The sequence below is a fragment of the Triturus cristatus genome, chromosome 5_1 (assembly GCF_964204655.1).
Source record: "Triturus cristatus chromosome 5_1, aTriCri1.1, whole genome shotgun sequence".
Classification (NCBI taxonomy): Eukaryota; Metazoa; Chordata; class Amphibia; order Caudata; family Salamandridae; genus Triturus; species Triturus cristatus.
Window position 1 is genome coordinate 126590219 of NC_140587.1, and position 12548 is coordinate 126602766.

Below are 12548 nucleotides of genomic sequence, written 5' to 3' on the forward strand. Positions count from 1 at the left end.
ATTACTCAAAGGAACACTGTTCTACAAAGCATTGTTTCATGTCTCAGCATTCTTAGGTATTATTATATGCTATAGTTTTAATTTAGGAATGTATGCATCTCCAGGGCACATATATTTCCTCAAGCTTGTCTACTATATTCCTGAGCACTAGTTTTCATTCTCTTATATTGATGGCATTATTTCTTATACAATAATAGGATAGCTGGGCAATGTTTTCAGTTGCACATCATAGCAGTGTATCCCGCTGTAGAGGGCTATAACCGTTTTTAAAAGCCCTATTCACGTTTAGTCAGGGATAGGGCTTTTAACAACTGGATTACCCCGAGGTAGAATGTGCGATAATGCTATTAGAACATTCCACCCAGTAATGGTAGAATACTCTAAAACAGAGGAGAAGCAGAAAATTAAGTTTTCGAATGTTGAAGCAGTGGGTCTGTGAGAATAATTGGGCTGTTGGCTGACGGCAGTATGAGCCCTGTTCAATCTTTGTGAGGGTGAACCTCCAACAGTCACTAAAGTAACCTGTGCTTAAACCTCTGGTAGCTTGGTACAAAAACTGCTAGGCTTAACATAGAGGCAATGTTTAAAGTATTTATGCAGCACACAAACAGCAATAATGTTAAAACACAAGACAATAAAAATCCCACACCAATTTAGGAAAATAGAGTGAAATGTAATAAATGATTTGACACCAAAACCACAAAAATCCAATCAGTAGAACCTGAGAAATGCAATTTCTAGTTTTTAAGGTAAATTTAGCGCCTAAAACCACAAAGCAGCAACTGTGGTTACCTGATCGCGCTGGACTGGGGCAAAGTTACAATTTCAGGCCGACCGCGATGGAGTGTGGCCCTGGTGTCAATCTGGTGGTTCTGGGTTCAAGGAGCAGGTCCAATTTTCCTTTCTCAGTCAGCAGGGCAGTTCCTCTTGTAGCAGGGCAGCAGGTCAGCAGAACAGTCCCTCTTCTGAGTCCTCCCCAGGTCCAGAAGAGATCTGAAGACTGAGTCTGAGGGTCCTACTTTAACCCTGGTGCTAGCTTTGAAATGGGAGAAGCTTCTGGCGTCCACCCCCAATGTGTTTAGAATTGCATGACTCCCTGTCCTGGTCCCAGTCTGTCTACAGTCACAAGAGGGCGGTGTGAAGCTCTTTGTGTGTGTCTTTGAAGTGCAAGTGTGACAGATGACAGCTCCGTCCCCTCATTAACTTAGGATGGACTATCCTGCCAACATCCAGGCCCTCTATTGTGATACACGAAGGCCAACTGCCATCTACCCTAAGCTTAATAGGAAACTGGTGCTGACTGGAAAGTCACACACTATCTTATCTAGCATGGTCTCTCAACCGCTGTGAATGAATGAATTTTAATTTATTTGCATAAGTTAATTAAAACCATTGCATTACAATAAAAACATTAAAGGAAAAAGACAACACAATTCATAGAAGTTAAAAACTCTGGTAAGGTGCGATAGTTGAGTCCTAACGTTTGACTCGGTGCTTCTTCACATGTTTGCTGTTGGCCGTTGTCCTTTGTTCGTTCCCCTGTGAAAGTAACAGCCGTCTGGCTCCTCAAGTCTCCAGGACTTATTTTGTTACCATTCCGCACGCTGATACTCTTTCTCTTATAGAGTGCTTGTGCTTTTCGACTGTGTTGGAGAGTGTTCTTTCACAGTCCTGTGTTTTTTAACATAGTCCAGTATCAGCGTTTGGACCTTACGAGGGCTGGGGTGGGGGCAGTTCCGGGGTACATAGCACCCCTGATAGAGTGTACAAATCTTCCGCAGCGGGCCAGGATGTGAGGTTCTTTTTGAGCGAAACATACTGCAGAGGCCTCATGGCAGGTGGTTACTTTTTCTCTCAGGCATAGTTCTCTGAGAAGGATCCTCCTCTCTGTGGCTAAGGTCGGGCAACAGCATAGGAGGTGTAGCCATGATTCACATTTGTAGTCACACAGTCGACATGCTCCTTCAGTGTTCTGGTTTGCCCAGGCCCTGCCGAAATCCGATTTCCGCATGTTGGATTAAGTTTGAGCAGGCGCATTTTCTTCCTCAAGTTCTTCCATGTGAGGTTAATGCTCCGTTCCGGCAAAAGTTTGTTTGTGTATTTTGGGAGTTGTTGGAATCGCTTTGGGAGACCCCTATGGCCCTGAAGAAATGCTCCCAACTCTCTGATCATCAGATCCTAGTTTAATAGGAGAGGACTCCCTGGATGATCCTGTAGTTGAGAATTTATGTCGTCAAGCCATTTAGCCACCAGGAGCCAGTGGTAAGGTTGCCACTTGATTCGCTTTACCACTTTCATTGGTTCATCTTCTATGGGATAGCCTAGCTCCTGGCCTTTGTCAGCTATCTGGTGGTTTAAATTCAGATTTATTGCCAGCGGGTTGTGATCGCTTTCTGTGTGGTTTATGATGTTGAAACTCTGAAGATGATTAATTAAGCCACTGGACATGAAGATGTAATCGATTGTGGAGATTTTCTTAAACGTGGGGCGGGCATCCGTAGGGGACCGATCTGCCGATTTTAGACCAAATATGGTAAGTAGATTGTTAAATTGGTCGTGTTTGCTATTCCTCTGTCTGTCATTGTGACGGTGTCCCAGGAATTTGGTGTTGAAGTCGCCTACCAATACAATTTCATGTGTGGAATGAGATTTGATGATTGTTTTGATGGTCGAACACAGGGTCCCTATGGCGCGTGCTTTTGATAATTTGCGGGGGTTCAGGTAGCAATTTATGTTGATCAGAGAGAAAGTCTTCTGGCTGGTTTTTAGGCCTTCGGTGGCTAAGGCTTGGACGTTCTTGTGGGTCTGGCTGGGTAAGGAGATCAAAACTATGAGAGATTGTTTTAAGAAGATCGAAAGGCCCCCTGATGGCCTTCCAAATAGACTTGTTTGTGTTGCTGATTGAAAAATTTCATAAAACCCGTAGATTGTCGTGGGGATCAGTAACCAGGTTTCCTGGAGGCATATGATGTCTTTGCTGTTTAAAAGTCGCACCCTTGTTTGGAACGAAGGGGAAAGATTCACCCAACTCTCCCAGATTCAATCACAGGATTGCAGAAATATTCATATAGCCTTAAGCACCAGAATTATTAAAAGATGGTAAAATGTATAGACATCAACAACAGTTTTAATTTGCTGGTTTTATTTTTGTCCACCTGGCACTTTCTTATGTTTTTAAATGTGCCTACTTGTGAGCCTCAGGTATCAGATGGTTAGAACAAGAAAATGCCAACATTCAAAAGTTTCGTTTTTAGAATTGTGACTTAAAATCTGACTTTACCATCAAAGAGGGGTTGAAACTACAATCCATCAGAGTGTGAACATGCTAGTTCTACCTGTTCTCAATCAAAGGTTATCACTTATTAATTGTAATAAGTTAACCCAATGTTATCCTATGGGAGAGGTAGGCCTCGCAACAGGTAAAAACACATTTGGGAGTTTTTCACTGCTGGGACCTGTAAAACTTAAAAGTACATGTCCACCTTTTTAGAATACTACACCTTGCCCTGTGGGCTGTTTAGGGCCTAGTCTAGGGGTGATTTGTATGTATTAAAAAGGAAAAGTTAGGCCTGGTCTAAATGGCAGTTTAAACTGCACACACAGGCTGCAATTGCAGGCCTAAGATATGTTTTCAAAGGCTACTACTTAAGTGGGTATCACAATAAGTGCTGCAGGCCCCACAAGTAGCATTTAATTTACAGGCCCTGGTACATGTAGTACCATTTTGGTAGGGGCTTACAAGCAATTTAAATAAGCCAATTGAGGATAAACCAATGTTATCATGTTTAACGGAGAGAGCACAAGCACATTAACACTGATTAGGAGAGGTCAAGTGCGCAGAGTCCTAAAAGCCAACAAAAACGGGTTCAGAAGGTAGGAAGGTGAAGATAAAAAGTTTGGGGGACTGCCACCCAAGGGTGTCACGTCTAATAGTCTGTAGCAGCCATTCTTGGCACTGGGCCACTTTCGTGTCTTCAATTGAGCTTTCAGCATCCCAAAGTTCTAATATTCAATCAACATGAACTCTTAGTTAGTGATGTTTACTTCTCGTTGGCACAACGCGTCTGATGGCAGTTCTGTGAAATGGGCGCTATTCACTGAATGCGCATAATTGTCACTGCAGCACATTGTGTCAGAAGGGCACTAGTCCTCTGTTGGAAGGCGGACCCCGAGGAGTCGGTGAGACCACCAAGGGGGGGGGGGGCCCTCTCACTGCACGAAGTAGCCGAGCGCTGCCGAGAAGTCTCCTGCGAGATCCTTCTCCTATCACGTACTAGCACAGTAACACCACCACACCGGACTCAAGGAGGTTGTCTCAAGACAAGCAATTCTTTATCATCAATAAAAGGTTACGAGTTCAATATTTACACGAAGGGATCGAGGGATCCACCAAAAGTCTCAATGTCTCTTTGGAAGGGTAGGGGTAGCGGGACAGTCTTTGGCAGGAATGTGGTACGAGGGTACCTGGGGCCCAGTTCTTATCCTCAAGCTGGAGGACCTCCGATCTCGGAGGGGTCGAGCCGCGACGGCGTCAGCAGGGCTCTGGCGTACAGTTCGTGGAGAGCCGCGATTCAATCAGCAGGGCTCTCAAGATGGTTTCTGCTTAGCTCGAGCCGCGACGTCGTCAGCAGGGCTCCGAGGGAGGTTTCAGCGGGGTTGGGCCGCGACAGCGTCTGCAGGGCTCCGATGTTCCAGGTGGTTCAGAAAGGGTTCACAAGAGGGAGCCGCGACGCAGTCAGCAGGGCTCGTGATGGTTCCGGCAAGAGTTCTTCTCCGTAGGGTCAGCCGCGATTCGATCAGCAGGGCTCTCGACTCCGGGATACAACTGCCGAGCTGTGGTGGGGTCGCCCCAGATATAGGTCTGGAGCCCTTTGATGTCCGGACCTATGCGCCCGAGGGGGCGGAGTGGCCGGGTGGAGGTGGCCAGACGCCCAGCAGGAGAGGCGCCAGGCCCATGGGAGTTGCAGGGTGATCACACCTCGAGAGGGGAGGACAGTTGGGGGTCCCATCGATACTGTCCTCCGCCGGGGGCGATGAATGGTTCCTGCGGCACCCCCTGGCCAGTTCGTGGTGCCTCGATGTCGGGGCTTCGCTGGGGTCGAGGCCGGGTTGAGCGGGGTCGCGCCGGCTGGGGCACGGTGTGACGTGGATGCCAACAAGATGGCGGAGCCACGAGGAGTATGCGACCACGTGCAGCTCCGGGTGAAGGGCCTTGGTGCAGTCCAGACGGGTGGCCCGTGACGGCCGGGGCGGGGAACGGCCACAATCCAGGGGGTCAAGGACCACGCCACGAGGCCGGGTCCAACATCCTCCAATGGCTCAAACATTAGTTATAGGTGACCCTACTGATATCACTGGGCCCGGCGTGCTTTTAAAGAAGTATTGATGGACAGAATGCAGAACAATGTCATACATTCACTCCAGCACAGAGATCTGGGCCTAAATCCATCGTTTTTTTGCTCACCATGCCATACCAGTTTGACCCAGCTATATGCAAATCAGTCTTGACCCTGAGCCCATGGGAACAGTCCAGCCCGAACTGCCAAGCCAGGTCCTCCCTGGACTGGAAACAAGCATCCTGGGACCGGCTTCGGGGTTTCACTCCTCTTCAGCCAGAATAGCTTGATTCCAGTGGCATAGAGAGCATGGGACTCGCGTCTGAGCATACCCGTCCCACTCTGGGTGACAAATGCAAAAAGAAGTATTGTTGGACAGAATACAGAACAATGTCATACATTCACCCCAGTACAGAGATCTGGGCCTAAATCCATCGTTTTTTTGCTCACCGTGCCATTCCAGTGTGGACCCAGCCATATGCAAATCAGGCTTGACCCTGAGCCCATGGGAACAGTCCAGCCCGAACTGCCAAGCCAGGTCCTCCCTGGACTGGAAACAAGCATCCTGGGACCGGCTTTGGGGTTTCACTCCTCTTCAGCCAGGATAGCTTGATTCCAGTGGCATAGAGAGCATGGGACTCACGTCTGAGCATACCCGTCCAACTCTGGGTGACAAATGCAAAAAGAAGAATTGTTGGACAGAATGCAGAACAATGTCATACATTCACCCCAGTACAGAGATCTGGGCCTAAATCCATCGTTTTTTGCTCACCACGCCATTCCGGTTTGGACCCTGCGGCGTGCTTTTAAAGGCACATCATGGAGCGAGGTGTGCACACTGCATGCCTGAGGTGTATTTGTAAGCCGGGGGTGTAGATTCCCCGCTACCAGGCATGCTAGTGCCTTGAAGTCGGTGTACCCGTGTGCGTTTGTGACGTCATAATCACTGTTCCTACGTAACAGGCTCCTATGTGCTGCTCAGATTAGGAATGTCCAAAGTAGACCAAGGAGGCGGTGCCAGATTTATAGGATATGCACGTGAGGAAAATGAGCACAAAACTAGCCTAAGTGGAGCAAATTTTTTTGTCGGTTATCCTAAAAGTCTGTCCTGGATCCAGCATAGCTGGATTTACAGTCGGCCCTGCTCCTTAAGACTGAGCTACGACTCTTGTCACGTTATTCCAAACCGCCAAAAAGACTATAGTACCCCCAGGGGCACCCCGCTGTCCCCCCTCCCCCATAGTAGGTTACCCAAATGACACACACAAGACAGTTGGTGTTGGGTAACAATGCTGCAGGTTTATTACATAATTCCAGAATATGTAATGGGTGGGTTATCTTACGGGCGATCCAAGGGCAGGCAACCAACTGGGTCGCCTGCCCGCCTGATGAGCCGGGCAGCGCGGGAGCGATGCCCGCCGTTGCTGCCATCCAGGTGATTCTTTCTACGATCACGTGCCGTTGGTAACTTCTACTCACGCCCCCCCTCTCGGGGCGGAGCATCGCTTAGCAAGCCCCCGGTTGTTCAGGCCCACAACCGCCCGCAGGATTAGCGGGGCGCCGACGCGGCTTCCGGGACCTCCCCTGAGGCTCCTCGGTTTTGGCTCAGGCACCCCCTATGGTGCCGCGCAGAGGTACACTTTGTACCGGCCTGCTTCCAGATCGCCATGTAACTCCGCCTGCAACGAAAAAGGAAACATTACAACGCTCAGAAACCCCCCCCCACCCAACGCCTACGCCGGGTAAGCGGTAGGGAGGGAAATGGCGAGGTGGGCGACAAAGAGGTCGCCAGGAGGGTGGGGGAAGGCTAAATAGCCTCCCCCTCACACCAGGGCCAGGAAGTGACACGCATTGCGCGTCACTTCCGGCCAGCCCGAGGAGGGGGGCTCCGGTCGGCGGGGGCCGCGGTCAGCGGCATAGCACCCCCAGGGGCACCCCGCTGTCCCCCCTCCCCCATAGTAGGTTACCCAAATGACACACACAAGACAGTTGGTGTTGAGTAACAATGCTGCAGGTTTATTACATAATTCCAGAATATGTAATGGGTGGGTTATCTTACGGGCGATCCAAGGGCAGGCAACCAACTTGGTCGCCTGCCCGCCTGATGAGCCGGGCAGCGCGGGAGCGATGCCCGCCGTTGCTGCCATCCAGGTGATTCTTTCTACGATCACGTGCCGTTGGTAACTTCTACTCATGCCCCCCCTCTCGGGGCGGAGCGTCGCTTAGCAAGCCCCCGGTTGTTCAGGCCCACAACCGCCCGCAGGACTAGCGGGGCGCCGACACGGCTTCCGGGACCTCCCCAAGGCTCCTCGGTTTTGGCTCAGGCACCCCCTATGGTGCCGCGCAGAGGTACCCTTTGTACCGGCCTGCTTCCAGATCGCCCTGTAACTGCGCCACAGCCCTGGAGGCGGCTCACCGTCGCAACCAGGGCCCCCCACCAACCCGCTATAGTCTTACCTGCAACCTCTCCTATCTAGGGCTTCCTGCAACTAGCTGGAAGGGAACCATCCTAGTAGAAAGAAGAGTTTGAAATTCTGCCACCTCATGACAGTGTGACAGCGCTAGCGGGACTCAAACCCTGTGAGATCCCTTATATCCACAGGCCCAAGACTTACCAGTGAGCTATAGCTCCTGGTGTTGTAGATGGCCCCATCTATGTCCCCAAATCCCGAGACGCCATCCCAATCGGATAGGGTCTGCTGAAATAAAGGACCCGTTGGGCCTGCGAAGATGAGCCAAGAACTATTCGCCCCCCTGCGGGAAGGTTACACCTCTTCACAATTCTGGGCCTGCCCTCTTTGGCTATTAAGGCGAGAAGGGTTTTACTTAACCTTTGGCCAGTCCCCTCTGATTGGTAAACCTGGAGCACAGGAGTGCTCCTAGCTGCCCGCGCGTGACCATGGGCAAGGGGCGACTCTTGCCCCTGCCCACCATCCCTTATTCCTTATGGGAGTTATGCCCCTACAGATCCCTCAGTGATGAAACCCCCTAGGCATACCAGCTTCGGGAATCTGTCTGGCTTAAGCATTGCGCTAGGCATACCAGCTTCGGGAATCTGTCTGGCTTAAGCATTGCGCGCAGTGATTTTGGCCCTAGTGAGGCGCTATGTGGTGACCACTTATTCTTTTGCGCTATGTCAGTGCGTCCCCGTATTCAATGCGATTGGGCCACTGAGCTACACCCATATCTACACCCATCTAGTGGCTTAATCCAGGCTTCCCTTAGCATTAGATAATAACTACCATTCTATCTCGGTTGCGTTGCCCTTCCCGACTAGGCACCCACCTGGGTGGCTAGGTTACAGTTAGATATGTGTGATTTCCCCCATATCTGTGCCACTATGAGTGACAGGTGAAGGCGGCCTACATAAGCATGTTGGCGGGGCAGAGTTGCGGGCATAAGCATACCTCTTTTAGACTGTCGGCAGCGACCCGTGTTTAACTGTTACTAACATGGCAATGACCGTTCTACGTTAGGACTGTCCCCACTCTGGTCCGCCCTGCCCAAGGACTGATGCACTTGGGAGCGCGAGGCCGTAAGCAATGGGGGTGGGTGTCAAGACAACAACAACAATGACAAACGACCCAAGCCCCCTTTCAGCAAAAGGTTGGGGTCGAGGGACACGTGATGCAATCTGTCAGTATGGTTCGAATCCTCTCGATGGCTCCAACAGTTAACCCCTAATTGGGACGCACCTCCCCTTGGCATGTGTGGGGGCATCCGCGAAGTCTGAATCCTATCGTGGCTGCTCAACACATGCAGTAAAATGTGCTGAAAACAATCTTGTGGGACTGCTGTTACTAGACATGCTCATCTATGCATTAATGTTAGTCAACCGTGCCGCATGTGGCAACGAAAATTAATTCCATCCTATCTCCTCCCTATACCACTACTTTCAGGCTTAGTGCTGGTACAGCATCGCCACAGTACCAACCGGTGGCGTACCATTTGCAACATGGGCAATCCTGAAACTAGTGTCTGTCATGTGTACTAGGAGCGACACCTTCTAGATTCGACATTCAGTCCGCAAAGCATGCGGACTCGACCCGAAGGTATTAGAGAGCTGTACATGAGAACTGCCTTTACATTGCATACTCAGGCACAGGGGGAGATTAAGTGATTCGCCCAAAATCACAGGACACGACCTCGAGGCTCGAACCCTGGTTTCTTGCGCCAGAGTAGACGGGTGCACATGAGTACCGTATTTATAATACATATGCAGGCACGGGAAGATAAGAGTTTTCCCCAGGATCACAGGACGCGACCTCGAGGTCCTAACCCTGGTTTCCTGCACTAAAGTCGGCGACTGCACATGGTCAGTATTTTCATTTCCTATCCATGCACGGGGAGATTAAGCGATTTTCTCAAAATCACAGGACGCTACCCCGAGGCTCTACCCTGGTTACCAGCACCAAAGCCGCGCTTGCTAGGCAAAGATGTGGCGGTGGCGCGAATATATAATGAATATAGATTTGTTATTTTCTTGGCGCACAATCGGCCGGGATATTTCGCATAAGCACCAGTTCAATTCCTCCCACATAATTATCTCCCAGCCGCCAAGCATCCTCGGGCTCTGCCTGCACATGCCACTCGAGGAGACATGCAGGCGTGCCGCCCCGGGCCTCGAGTCGGCTGAGCGAGGGGGGGGGGGTGAGGGCAAAATAAATAAGGACGAGGCTTAACACATGTGCTTGCTTACTTAGTTTAGAGTGGTGGGCCTCCTGACCTGTATGTCGCTGTTCCTTCCGACCTCCGGATAGAACCAGTAACATGCCTACGCGCTTTTCCCACTACCCCATTAGGCCCAAACCATAAGGGGCCGGCCGCCTTGCATAATGCTGTTTCTGACATTGCATCCAGCCATATGAAAAACGTAACGTCGGACCTACGTCAATTAGCACTATTGGATTGTCAATGGTTGTATGTTGCATGAGCTGAAAAGGCAAAAACTATGCATGCGTTCGAGGCATGTAGGCTGCTGAATTCATATCTGTGCATAGATCGCCGCCTAGTGTTGGGTCCGGATGATTGCACATTGTTGTCCTGGAAGAGTCTTCGAAGTATCACGAGATAGGTGGCTTCTCCCCTGGACTACAGTGCGCATGGGCATCCCCTCCATCCTTAGATTGTTTTTTTCCGCCATTGGGTTCGGATGTCCTAATCTTAGCTCTTTGAGTATTTAGGCCTTTACATTCGTCGGTATTGTTTTCGTTTGAGCCAAGTATATTTGTCGAGGGCGTTCTCGAGTAGATCATCAACGATGGAACCAAAGACATCGAATAGCCCCTTTAAGCGTTGCCCTCTTTGCAACGCTAAGTATGCTCGCTTCGACGTGCACCCGGTGTGCAACAAGTGCCTCTCTCCAAACCACGACGAAGCCACCTGTATGGCGTGTTCCAGGTTTCGATCGAAGAAGACCCTTCGCATTCGTCGAGCAGCTCGGCTCGAGGCGCAGAAAGCGACGCCAAACCCGGACAACATCTTCGGGACAGAAGATGAGGAGGTCGTGGACCTTGAAGTTCGGGGGGAGCTCTCGGATCCGGCTTCGGAGCGAGAATCCGACTATGATGCCGAAGACGAGCGTATAGTAGACGAACAGGAAGATGGTGTCGTCGAAGAGGTAGGAGACGACGAGGAGGCCCTTGGGGCCGAGGAAGATGGCTCAGAAGATGAGCTAGGCCCACATGTCGGTACAGGGCCCAGAGAGGCACTCGATAAGGCTCAGGTCGAGGGATCGCCACAAGGCCTTACCTAAGATCATTCCTCTCGTTCTACAGCCCCGCATAAAGGCCCGGCTACGAACTACCCTAAAGAGCCATCGGTATCGAAAGCGCCATCATTCGATCAAACGAAATCGAAACTGAAGGCACAGGCACCTACCTCGAAACCGAAAGTGAAAGAGTCTCTCATCGGCAACAAGGCCTCGAAGCCCTCGGAGCCGAACAAACAAAAGAAGGCCGTAGACGCACTGAGACTTCATGGGGACGTCGAGCCGAAGGCGGCCCCAACAACCAAGGTCAAGGTTGCCGACCCGAAAAAATCGGCGCCGAGGATCGTCGACACAAAAATACAGAGCGCCTCGCGACGGCCGACCCATCCCGGTCCTCGTGTCGAGAACACGGCGTCTGGTTCGGGGTTAGATGCCACGTCCAAAAGGGTATCGATGGAACGTGTCGACTCAACAACACCGTCTCCCTTCCTAAAGAAGAAGGTGTCGGAGTCGTTACTCCGCATCCACGACACGGCTTCCATGCTCGGCGCAAAAGCACCCCCGCAGCCGAAGACAGTCAGCACAGTTCACATCGCGTCGACGCACATAAAATTCGGACTACCACCGGCGGTACGACCGAAGATGTTCGACGCAAAGAAGGGTCTCGAGCCGCAAAAAGGGGTCGACCCGAAGAAACCTGTCGAAGCACCAACAGGAATGCCAATGGGACAGAGAGCTGTCGAAGTACCTCAGGAAGATGAGGAGCCAAGGCAGTTTATCGATGCGGAGACTGGTAGACTGTCAATATATAAAAGAAAGATACTGCCAGAGAAATCAATGGAGCCATACAAAATTCCATTGAAAAAGAAGAGGACCACTTCACCAGTTCTAGTAGAACATTTTCAATATTATGACCAGGAGCCTCAGTCATTCTCACCCACACAATTTGAGGTGGATGCAGGGGATGCTGGTGATGTTGAGGACACTTATCCTGTGGACACTGACCCTGAAGATCAAAACCAACCTTGGGTGGACGATATTGGTACAGGGGACCCACATACTGCTCCAGACACACAGGCATATGTGGTAAAATCATCTCCTACTGAGGATACTGCTGCTTTCAATGCCTTGATTGAGAGAGCAGCTAAAAATCATGATGTAAAGCTCCACACTGATCCTATTGAGGATGATTTTCTGATGGATACCTTCTCTACCTCAGAAAGATCTGTTAAGACTCTGCCCATGCTGAAGGGGGTCCTAAAACCGGCTAATGACATTTTTAAGGAGACCACAAGGGCGAGAGTACTAAACCCTAGGATTGACAAAAAATATAGGCCAGCTCCTGTGGACCCTACCTACATAAGAGGCCAGTTGCCTTTGGTGGTGTCCAATGCTCGGAAGAGAGCCAATTCACAGACAACGGGTGATGCTCCTCCCCCTGACAAGGAGTCTAAGGTCTTGGAAACTTCAGGAAAAAGAGTTGCTGCACAGGCAGCTAACAT

The 12548-nt window shown here is 50.6% G+C and overlaps 1 protein-coding gene across 5 annotated transcripts in view; it reads left to right on the top strand.

Moving 5' to 3' along the window:
* The window catches only part of OPLAH (5-oxoprolinase, ATP-hydrolysing), a 443349-nt gene that overhangs the window by 157674 nt on the left and 273127 nt on the right, over positions 1 to 12548 (top strand). The window lies entirely within an intron of this gene.